This window comes from Triticum dicoccoides, chromosome 6B (assembly GCF_002162155.2).
Source record: "Triticum dicoccoides isolate Atlit2015 ecotype Zavitan chromosome 6B, WEW_v2.0, whole genome shotgun sequence".
Taxonomy (NCBI): domain Eukaryota; kingdom Viridiplantae; phylum Streptophyta; class Magnoliopsida; order Poales; family Poaceae; genus Triticum; species Triticum dicoccoides.
Window position 1 is genome coordinate 688,786,841 of NC_041391.1, and position 8,901 is coordinate 688,795,741.

The 8,901-nt window shown below is 40.0% G+C and overlaps 1 pseudogene; it reads left to right on the forward strand.

Annotated features, from left to right (window-relative positions):
* Window positions 1–8,670, forward strand: part of LOC119321511 — a 30,851-nt pseudogene extending 22,181 nt beyond the window's left edge.
* The last annotated feature ends 231 nt before the right edge of the window (window positions 8,671–8,901 follow it).

Genomic DNA, 8,901 nt, shown 5'->3' on the forward strand with positions numbered 1-8,901 from the left:
TACCACATGATATTTGTTTTGCTTGGAGCGTCTTGTATGATATGAGTCTTTGATTTTTAGTTTACCACAATCATCCTTGCTGTACACACCTTTTGGGAGAGGCCCACATGATTTAGAAATTATTAGAATACTCTATGTGCTTCACTTATATTTTTTGAGCTAGATAGTTTTGCTCTATGTGCTTCACTTATATTTTCTAGAGCACGGCGGTGGCTTTATTTTGAAGAAATTGTTGATCTCTCATGCTTCACTTATATTATTTTTAGAGTCTTTTAGAACAGCATGGTATTTGCTATGGTTATAAATTTGGTCCTAGAATGATGAACATCCAAGTTGGGTATAATAAAAACTATCATAGGAAGTGCATTAAAACTATGATCGATTTGATGCTTGATAATTGTTTTGAGATATAAAGGTAGTAATTTTAGAGTCATTCTAGTTGGGTAATTATGAAATTGAGAAATACTTGTGTTGAAGTTGGCAAGTCCCGTAGCATGCACGTATGGTAAAAGTTGTGTGACAAATTTGTTGCATGGGATGCTCTTTTAATTGCTTTCCTTATGAGTGGAGGTCAGGATCGCGCGATGGTTAACTCCTACCAACCCTTCCCCTAGGAGCGTGCATAGTAGTACTTTGCTTCGAGGGCAGGTAGACTTTTGCAATAAGTATATGAGTTCTTTATGACTAATGTGAGTCCATGGATATACGCACACTTACCCTTCCACTTTGCTAGCCTCTATTATGCCGCCCAACTTTCGCTGGTACCATACACCCACCATTTACCTTCCTCAAAACAGCCACCATACCTACCTATTATGGCATTTTCATAGCCATTCTGATATATATTGTCATGCAACATTCCACCGTTCCGTTTATTATGACACACATCATCATTGTCATATTGCTCTTGCATAATCATGTAGTTGACATCGTATTTGTGGCAAGGCCACCTTCACGATTTTCATACATGTCACTCTTGGTTCATTGCATATCCCAGCACACCGCCGGAGGCATTCATATAGAGTCATATTTTGTTCTAAGTATCGAGTTGTAATCTTGAGTTGTAAGTAAATAAAAGTGTGATGATCTTCATTATTAGAGCATTGTCCCAAGTGAGGAAAGAATGATGGAGACTATGATTCCCCCATAAGTCGGGACGAGACTTCGGACTTTACAGAAAAAAGAGAAAGGCCTTATAAAAAAGAGAAAGGCCAACTAAATAAATAAATAATGAGAGAAAAAGAGAGAGTGGACAATGCTACTATCCTTTTACCACACTTGTGCTTCAAAGTAGCACCATGATCTTGATAATAGAGAGTCTCCTATGTTGTCACTTTCATATACTAGTGGGAATTTTCATTATAGAACTTGGCTTGTATATTCCAATGATGGGCTTCCTCAAAACGCCCGAGGTCTTCGTGAGCAAGCAAGTTGGATGCACACCCACTTAGTTTCTTTTGTTGAGCTTTCATACATTTATAGCTCTAGTGCATCCGTTGCATGGCAATCCCTACTCACTCACATTGATATCTATTAATGGGCATCTCCATAGCCCGTTGATACGCCTAGTTGATGTGAGACTATCTTCCTCTTTTTTGTCGTCTCCACAACCACCATTCTATTCCACATATAGTGCTATGTCCATGGCTCACGCTCATGTATTGTGTGAAAGTTGAAAACGTTTGAGAATACTAAAGTATGAAACAATTGCTTGGGTTGTCATCGGGGTTGTGCATGATTAAATACTTTGTGTGATGAAGATAGAGCATAGCCAAACTATATGATATTGTAGGGATAGCTTTCCTTAACCATGATATTTTGAGAAGACATGATTACTTTGTTAGTATGCTTGAAGTATTATTGCTTATCATGTCAATATGAACCTTTATTTTGAATCATTTGGATCTGAAAATTCATGCCACAATAAAGAAAATTACATTGAGAATTATTCTAGGTAGCATTCCACATCAAAAATTCTGTTTTTATCATTTACCTACTTGAGGACGAGCAGGAATTAAGCTTGGGGATGCTTGATACGTCTCCAACGTATCTATAATTTTTGATTGTTCCATGCTATTATATTACATGTTTTTGATGTCTATGGGCTTTACTTTACACTTTTATATCATTTTTGGGACTAACCTACTAACCGGAGGCCTACCAAGAATTGCTGTTTTTTGCCTATTTCAGTGTTTCGCAGAAAAGGAATATCAAACGGAGTCCAAACGCGATGAAACCTTCAGAAGCGATCTTTTTGGAACAAATGCAAACCAGGGGACTTGGAGTGGATGTCGCACAACGAGCGAGGCAGTCACGAGGGTGGCCGGCGTGCCCAGTAAGGGTGGGTGCGCCCCCTGCCTCGTGGGCCCCTTGAGCGTCCACTGACCTACTTCTTCCTCCTATATATATCTACGTACCCCGAAACCATCCAGGAGCACCACGAAAACCTAATTCCACCGCCGCAACCTTCTGTATCCGCGAGATCCCATCTTGGAGCCTTCGTCGGTGCTCCACTGGAGGGGGCCTCTCCATCACCACCAAGGCCTCTCCGATGAGTTGTGAGTAGTTTACCACAGACCTTCGGGTCCATAGTTATTAGCTAGATGACTTCTTCTCTCTCTTTGAATCTCAATACAAAGTTCTCCTTCCTCTTCTTGGAGATCTATTCGATGGAACTCTTTTTTGCCGTGTGTTTGTCGAGATCCGATGAATTGTGGGTTTATGATCAAGTTTAACTATGAGAAATATTTGAATCTCTTCTGAATTCTTTTATGTATGATTGGTTATCTTTGCAAATCTCTTCGAATTATCAGTTTGGTTTGGCCTACTAGATTGATCTTTCTTCCCATGGGAGAAGTGCTTAGATTTGGGTTCAATCTTGCGGTGTCCTTTCCTAGTGACAGCAGGGGCAGCAAGGCACGTATGGTATTGTTGCCATCGAGGATAAAAAGATGGGGTTTATATCATATTGCATGAGTTTATCCCTCTACATCATGTCATCTTGCTTAATGCGTTACTCTGTTCTTATGAACTTAATACTCTAGATGCAGGTAGGAGTCGGTCGATGTGTGGAGTAATAGTAGTAGATGCAGAATCATTTCAGTCTACGTGTTGCGGACGTGATGCCTATATACATGATCATGCCTAGATATTCTCATAACTATGCACTTTTCTATCAATTGCTCGATAGTAATTTGTTCACCCACCATAATAATTATGCTATCTTGAGAGAAGCCACTAGTGAAACCTATGGCCCTTGGGTCTATCTTTTATCATATAAGTTTTCCATCTACTTTTATTTGCATCTTTTACTTTCCAATCTATATCATAAAAATACCAAAAATATTTATCTTATCATATTATCTCTATCATATCTCACTTTCGCATGTTTCTGTGAAGGGATTGACAACCCCTTTATCGCGTTGGTTGCGAGGTTCTTGTTTGTTTTTGTAGGTGCGTGGGACTTTTGAGGAGCCTCCTACTGGATTGATACCTTTGTTCTCAAAGCTGAGGGAAATACTTACACTAGTTTGCTGCATCACCCTTTCCTCTTCAAGGGAAAAACCGACGCATGCTCAAGAGATAGCAGTGGTTCACATTTTATTCATGGTGCTTTCCGTAAAATGCTTGCTAAGTATGATGTTAATCATAGAATTGCATCTCCTTATCACCCACAGTCTAGTGGCCAAGTAGAACTGAGTAACAAAGAGCTTAAATTAATTTTGCAACAGACTGTTAATAGATCTAGAAAGAATTGGTCTAAAAAACTTGATGATCCATTATGGGCTTACAGAGCTGCATATAAAATTCCTATGGGTATGTCTCCATATAAAATGGTTTATGGAAAGGCATGTCACTTACCTCTTGAACTAGAACATAAAGCATATTGGGCCATTAAAGAGATCAATTATGACTTCAAACTTGCCGGAGAGAAGACGTTATTTGACATTATCTCATTTGATGAATGGAGAACTCAAGCCTATGAGAATGCCAAACTGTTTAAAGAGAAGGTTAAGAGATGGCATGACAAAAGGATACAAAAGTGTGAGTTTAATGTAGGTGATTATGTGTTGCTTTTCAACTCTCGTTTAAGATTTTTTGCAGGAAAACTTCTCTCTAAATGGGAAGGCCCTTACGTTATCGAGCAGGTCTATCGTTCCGGTGCCATAAAAATCAACAACTTCGAAGGCACAAATCCGTAGGTGGTGAACGGTCAAAGAATCAAACACTATATCTCAGGTAATCCAATAAATGTTGAAACTAATGTTATTGAAACCGTAACCCCGGAGGAATACATAAGGACACCTTCCAGAACGTTCCAGACCCCGAAAAGGAATAGGTATGTGGTACAGTAAGTAAACCGACTCCAAAGCAGTTCTAATAGCAATTTTTTGGTTTTGGAATATTTAAGAAAATAGGAAAATAAGAAGTAGTCCGGGAATGACACGAGGCATCCACGAGGGTGGAGGGTGCGCCCTCCTGCCTCGTGGGAACCTCGTGTGCTCTCCGGACTCCATTTTCTTGCACGATACTTCTTTTTGTCGGTAAAAATTCATTATATAATCTCCCGAAGGTTTTGACCACCGTATCATGCAAATATCCTCTGTCTTAGTTTCGAGCTGTTTTTCTGATAGATCTAGGTCACCATGACGTCTTCAAGCGCCCCCAAGGACAAGTTTTTCGAGAAGGTCATCAACCCCTATCTCGCGGAGGTGCTACAACACCCTCAAACCATTGAGATGCGTGAGGGGGTGTTGCACATCCGTGATGTTGAGGGACCAAGGAGGACCGGAAGTGTGGAGACAAAACTCGACGCAATGGAACAACAAGTTTTCAAGTGCCAAGGGATGGTGGAACGCGGACTCAACTCTAACCACATGATGATCGCGGAGTTCACCACCAACAACAAGTTGGACGCCAAGAACATTGGGGATACCATCTTCAAGCTTCATGAGAAAATCGAGCAACTCCAAGCCCAAATCTATGACCTGCAAAACCAAAACTGTGAGTATGAATATAGATTCAAGAGGATGAGTTTGGCTGTAGATTTGAGGATCCCGGAGACTCGATCATTTTCTATGATGGGGAGCCTATGCCTTGGAAGATAGATGACAAGCCTACATCATCAACAACTCCATCATCACCACCAGCGGAGGAGGCATAAACACATGGGTATGGGCACTCCCCTTGGCAACTTCCAAGCTTGGGGGAGGTGCCCCAGTATTGTATCACCATCACACCCCTATCTTTACCGCTTTACTTAGTTCGATCCTTTTAGAAATATCTTGATTTAGTAGAATAAAGTTTTGGTATGATTTAGTTTTGAGTTTTGCTTTATGATCCCTCTATGTAATCAAGTCCGTGAGCTATATATAATAAAGATTAGTGTTGAGTCAAGGGCTTTGCTGTTTTGCTATGATCTTGAGGGAATAAAAATAAAAGAAGTATAAAAAGAAATAAAGAGATCATATTGATCTTATGGAGAGTGATGACTTCACGTATAAAGAGTATGATGAATAAAAGTTGTTGAGAGTTGGCAAACATAGTTTTGGTCATCGTTGCAATTAATAGGAAGTAATAAAGAAAGAGAGGTTCTCACATATAAATATACTATCTTGGACATCTTTTATGATTGTGAGCACTCATTAAAATATGACATACTAAAGTGTTGACGTTGGACAAGGAAGACAACGTAATGAGTTATGTTTTCTTATATTCAAAATAAAGCATATTGTCATGGATCATCCAACATGTTGAGCTTGCTTTTCCCTCTCATGCTAGCCAAATTCTTTGCCACAAGTATAGTTACTAGTTGTCTTTCCGAATATCCCTAAACCCAATTTTCCCATGAGAGTCCACCATACCAACCTATGGATTGAGTAAGCTCCTTCAAGTAAGTTGTCATATTGCATGCAATAAAAAAATTGCTCTCTAAATATGTATGACTTATTAGTGTGAAGAAATTAAGCGTTATACGATCTTATTATATGGAAGCAATAAAAGCAATTGACTGCATAATAAAGGTCCATATCACAAGTGGCAATATAAAGTGACGTTATTTTGCATTTAGATTTTGTGCACCCAACCATAAAAGCACATGACAACCTCTGCTTCCCTCTGTGAAGGGCCTATCTTTTACTTTTTGTCTTATACATTATGCAAGAGTCATGGTGATCTTCACCTTTTGTTTTTACATTTTATCCTTTGGCAAGCACCTCGTGTTGGAAAGATCCTGATATATATATATATATATCATTGGATGTAAGTTAGCATGAACTATTATTGATGACATTACCCCTGAGGTAAAAGGTTGGGAGGCAACACTATAAGCCCCTATCTTTCTCTATGTCCGGTTAAAACTCCATACCCATAAGTATTGCGTGAGTGTTAGCAATTGTGAAAGACTAAATGATGGTTGAGTATGTGGACTTGCTGAAAAGCTCTTATATTGACTCCATCCGATATTATGATAAATTGCAATTGCTTCAATGACCAAGAGTATAAGTTGTTAGTTTTCAATGAAGTTTCTGATTCATACTTGACATTGTGAATAGATTATTACTTAAGCTTAAGAAATCATATATATATATATATATATATATATATATATATATCTGTTGTTGTTATAAGAATGATCATGATGCCCTCATGTCCGTATTTTATTCTATCGACACCTCTATCTCTAAACATGTGGACATATTTTTTGATATCGGCTTCCGCTTGAGGACAAGCGAGGTCTAGGCTTGGGGAGTTGATACGTCCATTTTGCATCATGCTTTTATATCGATATTTATTGCATTATGGGTTGTTATTACACGTTATGTCACAATACTTATGTCTATTCTCTCTTATTTTACAAGGTTTACATGAAGAGGGAGAATGCTGGCAGCTGGAATTCTGGGCTGGAAAAGAAGCAAATATTAGGGACCTATTTTGCACAGCTCCAAAAGTCCTGAAACTCCACGAAATTCATTTTTGGAATTAATAAAAAATACTGGCGAAAGAATCAATGTTAGGGGGCCCACACCCTGTCCACGAGGGTGGGGGTGCCCCCCCTAGGGCGCGCCCCCTGCCTCATGGGCCCCCTGGCAGCCTTCCGGTGCCATCTTCTGCTATATGAAGTCTTTTACCCTAGAAAAAATCACAAGCAAGCTTACAGGACGAAACTCTGCCGCCATGAGGCGGAACCTTGGCGGAACCAATCTAGGGCTCTGGCGGAGCTGTTCTGTCGGGGAAACATCCATCCGGGAGGGGGAAATCATCACCATCGTCATCACCATTGATCTTCTCATCGGGAGGGGGTCAATCTTCATCAACATCTTCACCAGCACCATCTCCTCTCAAACCCTAGTTCATCTCTTCTATCTGATCTTTGTCTCAAAACCTCAGATTGGTACATGTGGGTCACTAGTAGTGTTGATTACTCCTTGTAGTTGATGCTAGTTGGTTTATTCGGTGGAAGATCATATGTTCAGATCCTATATGCATATTAATACCCCTCTGATTATGAACATGAATATGATTTGTGAGTAGTTATGTTTGTTCTTGAGGACATGGGAGAAGTCTTGCTATAAGTAGTCATGTGAATTTGGTATTCGTCCGATATTTTGATGAGATGTATGTTGTCTCTCCTCTATTGGTGTTATGTGAACATCGACTACATGACACTTCACCATTGTTTGGGCCTAGAGGAAGGCATTGGGAAGTAATAAGTAGATGATGGGTTGCTAGAGTGACAGAAGCTTAAACCCTAGTTTATGCGTTGCTTCGTAAGGGGCTGATTTGGATCATTATGTTTCATGATATGGTTAGGTTTACCTTAATACTTCTTTTGTAGTTGCGGATGCTTGCAATAGGGGTTAATCATAAGTGAGATGCTTGTCCAAGAAAGGGCAGTACCAAGCACCGGCCCACCCACATACCAAATTATCAAAGTAACGAATGTGAATCATATGAGCGTGATGAAAACTAGCTTGACGATAATTCCCACGTGTCCTCGGGAGCGTTTTTCTCTATATAAGAACTTGTCTAGGCTTGTCCTTTGCTACAAAAAGGATTGGGCCATCTTTCTGCACTTTATTTACTTTCATTGCTTGTTACCCGTTACAAATTACCTTATCACAAAACTATCTGTTACCGATAATTTCAGTGCTTGCAGAGAATACCTTACTGAAAACCGCTTATCATTTCCTTCTGCTCCTTGTTGGGTTCGACACTATTACTTATCGAAAGGACTACGATAGATCCCCTGCACTTGTGGGTCATCAGTGCTCAGCGTCTTCACAGGGACGAAGGTGCTCTGCTTTGACGGGCCAAAGGAGGACATGAGCCCCGTCTCTCGATTTGCAACGGTCGTGAAAACCGGCCAACACGACAAGCTCCTTGACTGCCAGGTTAGAGCGGAGATGGCCCCCGGGGCATTGGAATAAGTAATGCACCTCGTGATGTGGTGTGTGAGCATTATAAGGGAGGAGCGTCTGTCGATGAAGGAAGTTGCAGAGAAGCTCGATGCATTGAGGACGGATCAATGGAACTCATCGGGTCAGGCTGGTGATGATCCGGAGGAGGAGCAAAGCTTTGGCAGAGAGCAACAACGTGATATGAATTATATTGAGATCGCAAGATGTTCTTGATCTTGAAGATGGTAGTACATACACTTTTAACTTGTAGTACTTTTTTTGCTAGGGCTTTTAGTCTGTAGATTCTTCCAATGTTTGGTGGGGACTGTATTTAAATCAACACAAATGTGTAAAGTCTTTTGGATATAACAGTTGAAATGTAAATCAATTCCATTCTCGTCTACAGCGATGCTTCTTCAAAAATAGTTCTAACAAAGTATTTTAAGGAGAGAAGCAGAGTGTACTTCAAGAGAACAATGAGATAGAAGAGCAGAAGGAACAT